The 14183-nt window shown below is 36.7% G+C and overlaps 1 pseudogene; it reads right to left on the minus strand.

The window, feature by feature from the left end:
* Nucleotides 1–13144: 13144 nt before the first annotated feature.
* On the minus strand, nucleotides 13145–13263 carry LOC120619432 (uncharacterized; annotated as a pseudogene).
* Between the last annotated feature and the right edge of the window lie 920 nt (nucleotides 13264–14183).

Here is a 14183-nt window from a genome sequence, read left to right on the forward strand (position 1 = left end):
ATCAAAGCCAGATAAGAGCACTATAAGGAAAGAAAATTCCAAGCCAATATTCCTAATGACCACAAATACAAAAATTCTCAACAAAATACTAGAAAACCAAATTCAACAGCACATTAAAAGGATCATACACCAGGATCAAGTGGGATTTATCCCTGGAATACAGGATGGTTCAACATATGCAGATCAATAAATGTGATGCACCACATTAATAGGATAAAACATAAAAACCGTTTGCTCACCTCGATAGATGCTCAAAAAGCATTTGACAAAATATAACATTTTTTATGATAAAAACTTGAAACAGATAAGGTATAAAAGGAATGTACCTGAACATAATAAAGGCCGTGTATGACAAACCTATAGCTTACATCATACTCAGTGGCGAAAAGCAGAAAGATCTTCCTCTAAGGTCAGGAACAACATAAGGGTACTCACTCTGGCCACTCTTATTGAACCTGTACTGGAAGTCCTAGCCAGAGCAATTAGGCAAGAAATAGAAATAAAAGGCATCTAAATCAGAAAGGGAGAAGTAAAACTGTCTCTGTTTGCAGATGACATGATCTTACACAGAGAGAATTTTACAGATTCCATCGAAAACTGTTAGAAATAATCAATGAATGCAATAAAGCTATGATGTACGTCAACATACAAGATTTGTTGTGTTTCTCCACCCTAACAACAAACTATCTGATAGTTAAACAATCCTATTTACAATACCAGCAAAAAGAATAATATATTTAAGGATAGTCGACCAAGAGGCGATAGGTCTGTACAATGAAAACTATGAAACATTGATGAGAAAATTGTAGAAGACAAATGGAAATATATTATCAGACTGGAAGAATTAATATTGTTAAAATAGCCATACTACCCAAAGCAATCTACAGATTCGATGCAATCCCTATCAAATTCCAAGAAAGCTGTAAAAACTAATACACAGAAACCTTATTTAAAATAAAGTTGGGCTAGAAGAGAGAACCCTCACACACATCTTACTCAACACACACCATTGACCCCAACAGGAAGAGACCTGCTTTTTGTCAAAGACCAGATTAAGAATATGCTCTCTACAGCTGAAACTTACTGGATTTCATTAACCAATGTCACCATAAAGATAAATAAATTAAAAAATAAATAAATTAGAGATAAAAAAGAGAGTATGTTCTCCATACCTACTGTTAATTTTCCTCAATGAATTATTGTCCCGAAAGGTAAAGCTCAAGTTAAGACAAAGGGGCCAGATAAAAGTTTTTAATGCTATAAGATGACTTAAAAGCAAAAACTCAAGGTTGTTCTACTGAAGCCCCCAAGTTCAAAGTACCTGACCATTAATTTGAGAGAGAGACATGAAAGGAAAAGAGCAAGGAAATGTAGCTGTATGATATCTGTGTCCAAACCCCACAGTCTGAGTGTGGTCAGAGGCACGTGCAGAAGACTAGCATTAAGTACATACGAAGCCTGTTAAATTTTTGGAAGCGTACTTTCAGAAAGAACTAGGAGTCTGTGCCTCAGACTTCAGGTGACACTTCAACCCCTAAGTCCTTCCTACACATTCTTAAAAACATTCTTTTTCACTCTTCAGGAAAGACTATCACAAATGCTTAGAGCATACAAGAAAAGAAAGTGCAAATGTGGCCGTTAGTGACTAAAAATTTTCAAAACAAAGTTATGAAATTGGATAATCAAATAATGAGGTGTAAAATGTGAGGATGTGAGCTATAAGAACGAGACTAGGAATCTGTAGTGTTGTCTTTATGCTCCAATATATAGCTCCATGTTCTTGGCCGTGAAATCTTTGTGTTATTACCTTGTTCTGTAATGGCAAACATGCAGTAACAATGTATCAGTTAATGATTTCAGAATTTTGTTTTGAGATTATAATGGGAGGGAACAGTCTTTGAAAATGGTACAGAGTGATATGAAACACTGAGTCACACAGGAAATTAGAGGTCTGTACTGTCTGTCAAGCTGATAGAAGGTGGCGTCCTCCATAACCATCTGATCGCCGGAATGTGCTCAGCCGGTTAGGAAGGCCATCCTGTATGACATGTGCACCCGATTCTGTTTTACAATTAGATGCTGAACATTTAAACAAAAAACATATTTTTCTTTTTGGACAGCTTCCACATGGAATGGTTTTTAACACTTGAAGTAGACAGAAAGATGAGACCATTATCTCTCTAGATTATATTAAATTTTAATATAAGTTAAAGTCAAGTAAGTAAGAATAAAAGTGGAATTTTAAAATTTGGAGGTTCTTTTTTGAAGATAAAAATCTAAGGAAAGCTGAATAGAAAATGTCATTTAAAATGAATTTACATTCTGGGCACAGAAAATTGTGTATTTTTTTTAAACCACAGACTAAGTGAAGCACAAGATGTGAATTTGTGTATTTCTCCTAGTGCCTCATAAATGCTTTCCAGGGCGTTCGCAAGGGCCGAGACCACTCTGAGCAGTGTCATGCAAATTAAAACTGTCTGTAGAGGGACTTGCCTTCCGGCCTTTGTTCAGTTCCTCTGAATAACGTGAGATGCCTGAAGGGGTAGGTCACCTTCGGCTGTCCAACAGCAGGGCCCATTCCTCAAGTCTGAGTTATTATTCAGAATAGAAGTTGTGCTGTCTTGATAAATTTAAAACAACTCCCTTTCTAAAAAAGCCTATGTATTTCCTGCCTGTGCCCTATGCATGTCCAAGCTGGCCTGGGTGTTCTGTTCATTTTCATCACTGCCCTCACCCTGAGATCCAGGATAACGCATCGATGACAATCTGAACATCCGTGGTAACTGGCTGGGGGAGGAAACTGTCAACATTTGCACTGGCTATTAGACTGTCTGCTGGACAGTGACACGCAGTCACTTCTGCCCTTCTCTCTTTGGCCAAAGTGATGCGTGCAGCCACGTCTGACGTGTAGAACACAAAAAGCATAAGCCTCCTGCAGGTAGGAGACCCAATGAGGCGTACGTGTCCCCCACATCTGGCTGTTTACAGTGCCGGTTCACTTACATTCCAAATGACTACTGTGAACAGTATTGTTTTTTTACTTAAGCATCAACACCTAAGGCTGTTTTCCTCAAGTTGCAAACTTAACTTTGCGTTTAGCAGATTTTTAAGTTGAAAAAAAAAAAAAAGCATCCCAACAATCTATAAACTAAATTATAATTTTGTTCATAAATAATTTATTTTGCTGCCATTCTTCATGCTCATAGCTATTTTGTAGTCCACCTGGGATAGTTTAGGTAATTAGAAAACCCTACAAGTGGTTAAGGGGCTGTCTCGTCTCTGCCAGAAACTGGTGCCATTGAAATTGCTCACCTATCAACCCTCATGCTATCTTGGCAGACACTGGCAGGCGGGCAGTGCCACTCGGGGACAGCTTAAAATTATCATTAGCGAGCTGCCGTATGAAAGATGAAAACAAGAAAGGGACTTGGGATGTCAGTGTGCGAGAATAAGTACGGGTTTCATTAAAGACCAACATCTGAAAATCAAAGACAACTATTATATGTTTTTGTACGTTTGCTATACGAAGCATTCATTAATCTTATATAATAAAAATAGGTTGAACTTTGTATCAACAGAAAATGACTCCTTTAAATTTAATATTTTAAAAGTGTAATGACTTCAATCTTGATTCTTTAGCTGATGTTACAGTCACATCCCGCTTTCTTTGCAGTTATATTTTTTGGGACATACTTTACACATCTTTAATCTTCTTGTAAATTTTGGTTGGTTTTCCTTGTAAATAGCATCTATTTCTAACCTTATTTGAGGACGTAGGTCTTTTAGAAAGGGAGGTTAAGCAGTTTGTATCTGTCGATGTCAGCAAGATGGCCAAGTAAGACATCCCCTCCACATATTCAATCCAGAGGCGAAAGGGCCTTTGTGGGAATTTGAGATCCAAGTAGGAGCTTGTGAAACCCCAGTGCAGCCCATGACTGAGGAAAGCCATTTTGAGAAGGCAGGCTTACAACCAGGCAGCTGACTCGCTGAACATGGTCCTGGCTGCAGAGAAAGTTCTGTACTCTGAGGACTAGGCTACAGCCCCTTTAGGCAGGATACAAAATCGACATACAAAAATTATTTGCATCTTTATATACTAACTAGGAAAGAAATCAATCCTATTTACAGTAGCATTAAAAGCAATAAGGTACTTAGTTATGAATAAGTTTAACCAAGGAAGTAAAAAGATCTGTACCCTGCAGAACTATAGGACTTTAATGATAGACATGGAAAAAGACAAGGAAATGGAAAGATATTTTTCGTTCATGGATAGGAAGAATCAGTATTGTTAAAATGTCCATACTACTCAAGGAATCTTTAGATTTAATGCAACCCCTGTCAAAATTCCAACAGCATTTTCTTTAATGCAAGTGATGTTGAGTAGCTTTTTATGCACTGTTGGGCCTTCATCTTCTTTATGTGGTAATTCATTCTCCCGTAAACTAGACAAGGATTTTCACACCTTTGTGGTCTCATGGTTCCAAGACAGCAAGGACAGACACAGCCCACAAAGACTGTGACAGTGTGGGCTCTGCAGTCCACCCAGCATCACTTCTAACAGGTTACTGGTCAAAACAAGACGCAAATGTAGCCTAGTTTCACGGGGTTGTGGACAAGCCCTTGCTGATGCGAGGGGCTGCAATCCATCAGGGAGGCATCTTCAATCTACCACAGCTTGTAAGGCTTTTTGTTTGACAGTCTATGGTGATATTAATGGAGTACATCAGCTTTATAAAAAAATTTAGTTAAGATTTGCCTGGTCTTTTGATCATTTAAATTTCATTATTTCCTTTTCCTTCTACCTTAAATAGCATACGCCTTCGCTTTTTCAATCAACCCAAAAATATATTTGTTTTATTCATCTTTTCTTCCTTAAATTCTCTGTATAAGGTTTTTTTTTTCTTTCTGTGAAGTAGTTTAAATGTTGGAACATGAGTTTTATTCTCATGTTATGTGATGTGCTATATCTCCGTTGCTCAGATTCTCTGGTATTTCTAATCTGTCATTGGATTGGGCAGAATTGCAGGATAAATGTCAATTTTGTTCTGAGATTCAGCCAACATTCTTGCTAGTAGAAAGTATAGGAAAATGTAGATAAGTGTATTCTCGGGCGGTATTACAGAATTTTGTTTTTATCAAGGAAGTAGTACAACTAAACATTTTTGTTTGATGTCGACTGGCAGTTACTTATTTCCAGAAAGACTCATGCATTTTTTTAATACTATCCTCAATAGAAATTTATGAATCTCTGAAAGTTAATTTCATTTCATTATATTTTATTTCTCAACATTTTCTCATACTAAAAGTTTTCAAAATATAAATATCCTTATTTTAAAAATAATTTCTTTGATTTCTTTAAAGCGATTTTACCAGAAATACCTCTTGAATATGTATTTGACTAATTTAAAATAGGTCTTACTTTTGAGGTTAAATATATATTTGCCCTTGTTTTGTGCTACATTTTAAGTTTTGCCAGGAATTTTAAGTGAACTATTTTCTTAAGTATTTATAAGATATTTGGGTAACATGTTATTTTTATAAGAACTGTTTGCAAGTGTTTCCTTTTTTTACCTTAATTTTCTTAAACCCAGCTTTCTTAATTTATAAGCAGTGAGTACACTAGCCAATTGTAGTGCCAAAGCTGAATCTGTGAGCACATGAGGACAGAGTCGTCTCATTTAGCAGGAAAATTAACCATATAACAACCGTGCCATCGACACCGACAAAATACCAGGGCAAGAACAGCAGACCGGAGATCATAATCAATATTTTCTCTTAAATATTATTGGAAAAAATTGCCTTGATTTTTTTCCTCAAAATGTAGCTGAATATATATACATATACATATATATAGATATAGATATAGATAGATATTAGTCAATATTGACAACCTGAAAGTCTTACTTACGATCACGTCATGAAAGAATGGCTAAAATAAAGCTGACACTTTATTTTCCGAGACCGTATTTGGGGTCGATCGACAGATTTCTGGATTTACTTTGCAGGAAGCACAGCGGAGTAATGGGACTTTATCGCCTTTGGAGAAGTTCAGATTTAGTAGTGTGACTGCCTCAAACTGAGATCAAGTAAGTCACTCACTTTTCTTTCCTCTTGGACGCTTGTGATGTATTAAAACCAAGCCTCTGGCCTTGGCCTTCTCTAGGAGAGACGGCCATTAGGAGAAAAAGGGACCGAGGTAGCCCAGACCTCCCAGCTTCAACGAGAGGGCTCTGTATGTGGCACTACCTCCTCTCTGCCTCTGACCAGGCGCTTCGGGCACTATCAGTCGGCCACTACCGACCACCAGGCAGCTCCGTAAGCTAAAGAGGCACTTGCCCATTTGACCACAGTTAATTCGTAAATTAATTAATCTGCCCAAGTAATTGATAGTCAACAGTATTTACACACCTCTATGATTCTGTTAGGCTCCCAACAGCTTTATTAAAATATTGCTCTAATAAACTCTACCCTGACTAGCTTCAGAAAAAAACATACACAAGAGCTAACTCCATTATCAGCGAACTACAGGCTATGCCTAAGTCCCTCAAGCAGGTGACAATTTGATTTTTAAGTGGCTTACTGATACTTTGCATTGATGTAGCACCATTCAAACCAAATCTCAAAGTGCTCTATAAAACATTAATTAATGACAGATCATAATGTCCCATAGAGGATGGCACATTTTGCAGTACGCTACCCTTTCAGAGACAGAATTTCCAGAGGTTAAGAGGCTTATAAAAGTTGTATTTCAAAAGCAACTGTGAAGCTGTGAACCAAGTTCAGAATTTGAAACAATCAATTTCTAGCTCTATCAGTAAGGACTCATTTCTTCTTACTGTGTGCTAATAACCAAAATCGTAGACATGTCGTTTTTGAGGTTTTTAAAGCAAAAGTAGTGTACTTCAGAAAGTTAAACGTCAGTGCTTTAGAAAAGCTTTCTAAATAGGTCTGATACTGGCCAGAAGTTTCTACCTGATGCAGAAATAGTTGAATTTTTACAGTAGGGGTGTTTACTCTAAAAGACACCAATTATTTGAAAACAGTGCTTTGTTGAGAGAGGAAAAGGCAATTTGCACTGAATAGCAATTTAAAAGTCCAAAACTAGCATTTAGGGATGCCTAGTCGTAGCAGACCTTTAAAGAGCATGCGCAGCATGACGGTTGCGACCACAGGCTCTGGAGCTAGACTCAAGTGCGATTTAGAGGCTGCTGTTCATTTACTGGGAGACATGGAAAAACGACTGACTCCATTTGAACTTCAGTTTCCTTATTTGCAAAACGGAGATAGGCTCTAACTCAGTTAAAACACACGTAAACACAGACGCGCATGCGCGTTTGGATATGGGAGTATGCCAGATTCTTACCACAGATGTATTCTAGTTCTCTAAATGGCAAATGTGGAAAAATCACTAGTGTCTTTTACCTCTCGAAATTTAATTTTTTAAGAATATGTAATCCACGTAAATTTACAAAGGGTATAAAATTGAAAAAGTACCTCTTTTGCTTGTTCCCAAGCCACCTAGATAACCTCCTCCAGAAGGAACCTCAAAATTAAAGTATATTTACACATTAGCTATAAATTTACAGACACATGATATTTTTGCATTTGCTCCTGCAACAAAAAATTGTTATATCTAATACAGATTGTCCTAAAGTTTGATTCTCAATATTATGTATTAGAAATCACTTCAGGTTAGTATGTTCAGAGCTATTCTTTTTAACAGCTGTATATTATTTCTTTTTAATGAATAGTTCATTAACTAGTTTTATATGGATGGGCCATAATTTTTGTCACAGTCCTTTCGTATCGTGACTAGTTTGGAATGAATCCTTGTACATAATTCATGTACATATGCAAGTAGAGACAACATGAAATATGTACATATATATAACTAGGATAAAAAACTAGAAAAATTACCATGTGAAAGTGTGTAAGTTATTTCTGAACTGTGTTATATAGAAGTTGTCCGATTTGACAGTTCTACCTGTTTTTTCTACCTCTGCCAAGACCATATACACTATCATTTTTTTGACTTTTGCCAATCTCATAAGTTTATATCTGTTTTATTAATTAGAATGCAAAATTAAAAAAATAAAATTTGGAGACATGGGAGAAACATGAATACCAACAACAACAAAAAACTTTCATTTAATGCTTAATTTTCACTGGTATATTATGTATAACTCTTAATAATGTAAAGATACCACCTGCTCAGTATCATTGCATGAATTTAGAGTGATGTTCATTTATATTATATAGGTAAATATAATTCTCAATTTTCATTTTAAAACATCAACTTCTAATTCATGTTTTTCATGAAGTTTTAAGTGATGTTTATATAAAATTAGATTGTCTAATCGTCCCTCAGCTATTAGAATGTTTCTAATATTATCTAGAGAAGGTTAAACACTAGCCTAAAATATATTATCAGGATTGGTATTTGAGATATTTGATGCAAAGTTTTGAATACTTTATCTGATGAAGTTTTCCAGGAATGAAAGTTTGGGGCTCAAGGGTTATATGTTCATTTGTATTTGTCTTATTTGTTGAAAAGCAAGTTATTTTTTACTTTATCACAAATACAACTGGAGGTGTGTGTGTGTGTGTGTAGCAAGCTCTGTTTTCGTTATATTCTTGGTTTCCTAATTGAAATAGTAGTGGAGGTGTTCACCAATATCACCTACATTTTCAAGAGACAGAATTTAAATTTAAAGTTGCTATTCTAACAGTTTGGAGTTTACATTTGTGAAATTGATGCTTATTTTACATGTATGCGATAAAAGTTTTAAGCAATTATTACTATAATTCTTCGACCTCAATTATGCTGATAGTTAAACACAATATTCGTTACAGCCTCGACAAGTTCTGTAATTGAATCACTCCCGTACTTCCTTTCCCCTTTTTTTATGGAGTTCGCTCAAATTTTTTTCTGTGTTGGCACTTCTGCTGATAAAAGAAGCTTAGTATGAATACACAGAGATGGGGGGTGGGGTGGGGCATGTGTGGAAGGAAGGGTCACAGTGGCCAACACAAACATGAGGCTCTTCTAATTCATTTAAATCTGGTGTTATGGTCCACATATCTCCTTATTTTAAATGTGTCTCTATTCACATCGCTGCATAAAATTGATGCTCCATTATCATGTGCCATGTTGTTGGGTGACTTCTCGTATCCTTGCCGCATATAAGCCCTGGACACTGTTTGAGAAGGGTGAGGTACATAGCCCATAGTGTGTTAGGTGAGTTAAATGGACAATTTGTTTAATGTTTCATCAATTTAGTACTCCCTCCCTCCCTCTCTCCCTCTCTTCCTCCCTTCCTCCCTTCCATCTACCTACCCACACCTCCTCCTTCAAAGTGCTCTGACTCTGTGCAGCAGAAGAGGATTGTCTCTTTACTCATCCTCAGCTCTTACATTAATAGGACGAAATTTTTAATTTTCAGTTCTTTTAGGAGTCATTTTAAGAGAAGGGAGAACGTAGATATTGATCAAAATGATCTACTTAGTCGTATGGAATGAGGGAATTTGCCCTACTGTCTGACGGAAGAATCTAATTCTTCACACGGTATCCCACTGATTCAGTTGTCTCAAAGTGTGGTGTCCAGACCAGTGTCATCATCGTCACCTTCAGAACTTGTTAGAAATATAAACTCTTGAGCCCCAACCCAGAGCTAGTGGACCCCCCCAGACTCTCGCTTTCACAAGTCTTCGAGGTGGTGCTGAGCACCTGCTCAAGCTTCCGAACCTAGTGACTTCTGGTTGGCAGAATAAAGGACCTTGGAGGCTTTACTCTAAGATTTCTACTAGTTTTCTCGATATCACACACACAAAAAAATTAGCAAAAGCTTGGTAAAAATGCATGGCTGATCATAGAGGGAAACCAAATTATATAATTTTGCCAGTTCAGATGAGATTCTTCTATTTTGTTCCACAAAATACTGAGTGGTGATTCTACTCATCCCTGAAGAAGACTAAATATGTTATGTTGCCATATTAATTAGTCTGATGGCTATGACATATATTAAAGAACACAAACCAATATTCAGATAATTTATGCTTCTACAAAGTTATCTGTTGATTCTAATGTGGAAAAGTTTGAGAAGAGATAAGATATGGCAGAAATCTTTCTAATTCTTAGGTAATTGTGGCTAGAGGGAGAAACGGATATAAGCCTTTCCAAATTGTGTTGAAATATGGACACAATTTCTTTTTTTCCTCCAGTAAATTTCCATAGTCATTTCTCTAAATTCCCTTTCCATCATGGAACGCTCTGATTTGCAGATATGTATTATGCATAGCCAAGAACGGAGGCTTTCAGAAATTGTTGATTCTAACAAACTTCAAAGTTCTGAACATATGGCTGCTGTTGATTGAATTTATCTAGCACAACAAGAAACTAAGGTTTCCTTCAGCAAAGAACACTATGAAGTATCACTTTATGGAAAGCCGCTAGCTAGGACCAGAGTATGAAGTAACATGAGAAATGCAAATAACAGCAATATAATTAAACTGTCAAATGTGATAGAGAAATTTATGTGAAAATGCATGTAGCCCTGCTATTCTTTACTTCTTTACCCCCTTTTAAAGGCAACATCAAAACAGTTACTTCCGAGCATATTTATAACCTGTCAAGAGAAAGGACTAGAGACTACATGGCTCTTCATCCCTGGGGGAAATGTTAGTTTCAAAGCACCACCGATGCCTCTGCTTTGTGCAATGGGTCGTTATGCTGATAAGTTTTACTGGTGTTAAAAACATAATTATCTAAAAGCCACTGGCATTAAAAACACCAGTGCATTTTTGTAATATGATTATAGAGACAAGATTATCTTTAATATGGGAGACATAAGTCTCAACATATTGATTGCTTTTTATGTGAAGAAAGAGCCAAATAACGACAAAAAATGTTGAAGAGGAAGCGCGATATGGTTGTCGGGAGATAGTGTTAAAAGAGATTCTTGCAGAGTAATATCGCTATTTCTGCTAACGCTGCACAAAACTTGGAACACGTCTAAATTTTCATGGTCATACATATGCACACACACAAAAAACGTTTCCTCTTACTTGTTTTCATTTTGTTTTCTATATACACTGAGATTATTTTATGTGTGAAGTGGCAAAATATCTCAAACAAAATTACAATAAAAAGTTATATGATTCAAAACTGAATACGACAGCAAATGTGAATGTTCTAAAATGAAGGACTTATTCCTAATTAATGGGAGTTAATTATTGTTTGTCCAAGGAAAGAGCAAAGACTCGAAGATGACGGGCCATCTGAATAGCAATAAATGTAGGAGAGAGAAAAGGGAAGTATACATTTGTGATTTATTATTTTATTTATTTTAAAATATGTTATCTATTTTAAAACAGAAAATTATTTTATAGACCCAAGAAAAAATTTCATTTTAGCAAACCCTGAATTGTTTTTATGGAATGAATACAAAATCTGTAGTTTCAATCTGTTCACTAATAAAAAATTCTAAATACTACCTTTTTTTGCTAGGTCATTGTGAAGAGTAAGTAAAATGTTGTATGTATGACATATGATATGTGATATGATTTCACATGATATATGAAAGTGCACATATAAAGTGCTGTTATCTCCAAGCTTTATAAAAAAATATTTATCAGTATTTCTAGGTATATAAATTGCCCCTAATCCAACAGTATCACAAGTGCCTCATAGGTCAGCTTGTTTTAATTCCGTGTCTGTTACAAGTGAGAGGCATTTACCCAGATCCCATACATTCATTAATTCTATTTAGGTGATCACTGATGCTGCAGATTCCAAAAGTAATAACATATGTTAATTTTTCACAATAAAAGTTGATATAAAAAAAGGTGAAGGAAGGAAAACAGGAAAGCAGAAAGAAAGGTTTCATTACTTCATGACGAGAACACAAACAAACAAACAAAAAAACACATGGATAATCTATAGAAATGGGCCTACGTCGTTTACCCAAGGCCAGGAGTCACCTTTAATCCCCTCCGACTCCCTCCCACTGCATAATCATCCTGCCTTAAAAACCTTCCTCCTAACAGGCTAATTCAGAAGTGATTTTGTGAAAGGAATTTCTTGTGTCTCCAACTGGGAGGTCTTTACTTCCTCCCAGGAAAGTTGTCACCAGTTGTCTTTCTCTTTCTTAAAAAATATATTTTAAAATAATAGTTGATGTACAATATATATTAGCTTCAGGTCTAGACATAGTGATGTGAGATATATGTACCTTACAGAGTATTCACCATAAGTCTAGCAACCATCTGTCACTGCACCAAGTTCTTACGATATCGACTCTCTTCCTTGTGCTGTACATTGCGCCCCCGTGACATATTTCATGACGGGAGGTCTGCTCAATCCCCTTCACATTTTTGGCGCATTTCCCCATGACCCTTCCCTCTGACGGAAAACCGAAACAGACTCACTGATACAGAGAACAAACTGATGGTTCCTGATTGTCTCTTATTTCTCTCAGAAGAGTAGTCACTGGACTGGTTTATTATAAAGGAAAGAATAAGAATCTTTCTGTTGTATTTTCCCATATTTTTCACCAATTTCATGTTGACTTCATTCTAAGCAACACACGTTGCCTGGGGTCTGAATGGGTGGCTTCAGCCCCCGAGTAAATTCAGGTCCTGCCAATTCACTTGCACGGCTTACCAATGGACCTCTCTCCCCGTTTCTACACGGGACAGGGAGGGGCCGCTGGGGGGCCCTTGAATAAAGTGTGTGGCCACACGCATACACACGCGCTCCACAGCCACCCTTCCCACAGGGCATACAGACAGAAAGAGAGGTTGTGTTAATTTAGCCATCGAAATAAATTTTTATAATAACTTTATAATATATAAAGTATATAACTTTATATAATATATAAAATATGTAAGTATAATAACTATAACATTATATGATTTTATAATAAGTTCATGGTATGTGCTGTGATTCTGTGGCTCAGAACTTTAGATTAAGAGCAGAGTTACTTTGGGGGCTTATATAGTATTTTGGATTCTCACCACTTGCTATATGCATATTTTATTTTATATTTTATTTATTTATTTATTTTTTTAGTCGAGGCAACCCTTGGTTGACCTCACAGATTGCAAGGACCTTGTCAGTTTACAATCCCTTATTTTTTATTTTTTCCACCTACAGCACCTGGTCTTCCTAGGTGGTCTCTCATCCAAGTACTAACCAGGCCCGACCCTGCTTAGCTTCTGAGATCAGACGGGATTGGGCTCGTTCAGGGTGGCATGGCCGTAGATTATACACATATTTTCAATATCACTAGAGCAGAGACAGACAGACACTTTCTTAAATACTAATCTGAAGCAGTCTGTTAATTTAGGTTTGTATATTCTGAAAACTCTCTTTAGAAACTGAAAGTTTAATATAATTATAAAACATATTACTTTTAGAGTGATATAAAACTAATAAAATCCAGGTAATAAGCCTCCAACAATTAATGGGTTTTATAGAGGTTTTTCAAAATATATATTGGTGATACTATCTCATCTCCCACTGTTACACTTATTATGATCCCAAAACTGGTAACGTTCTTGAAATGAAATTCACAAAAAGTAACAGGATTCTTAGAACTTTTAGATTCACAAAAAGTAACAGGATTCTTAGAACTTTTGGACAGTTTGACATGTTAGTGAGAAAATGCTAAGCTGACTTACAAAAAGTCAATTCAATCTCTGTGCTTTCTCTTCATTTTGTCTTCTGAGTCAAAATCAGTTAAAATCACCATGTTCATCTACTTCAAATCTGAGATACTGACCAGCAAATAGATCATTCCTTAGCCTCATGGAACTGGCTTTACTGTTGGTGTCACTGGCGCTCCCAGCGCTTCCTGGTGATTTCTACGATAGGTCGTGATAGGCTGTGTTCAACTCAATGCACGCTTACTCCATCCCTCCAACAAACAGTTCTGAGGTGGATTGCGTGAGGATGCACGGTCCGTGTCAGAGAGCAAGGTGAACGAAAGGGTGACCAAAGGAACTGCAGGAGTGGGTCAGAGCCACGCAGCACCCTCGCTACAGCAGACAGGATCACGGCACTCCTTGTCTGGGGTTTATACAGTTTTCAAAGCAGCAGCCCTTTGTTCTCAGCTCCACGGTTCTCCAGGCCTGTGACCTGCTCATCAAGATGAGAAGTACAGCCTTTTTGCTCTTTGAAGATG

This window comes from Pteropus medius, unplaced genomic scaffold, assembly GCF_902729225.1.
Source record: "Pteropus medius unplaced genomic scaffold, Ma_sr-lr_union100, whole genome shotgun sequence".
Lineage (NCBI taxonomy): Eukaryota > Metazoa > Chordata > Mammalia > Chiroptera > Pteropodidae > Pteropus > Pteropus medius.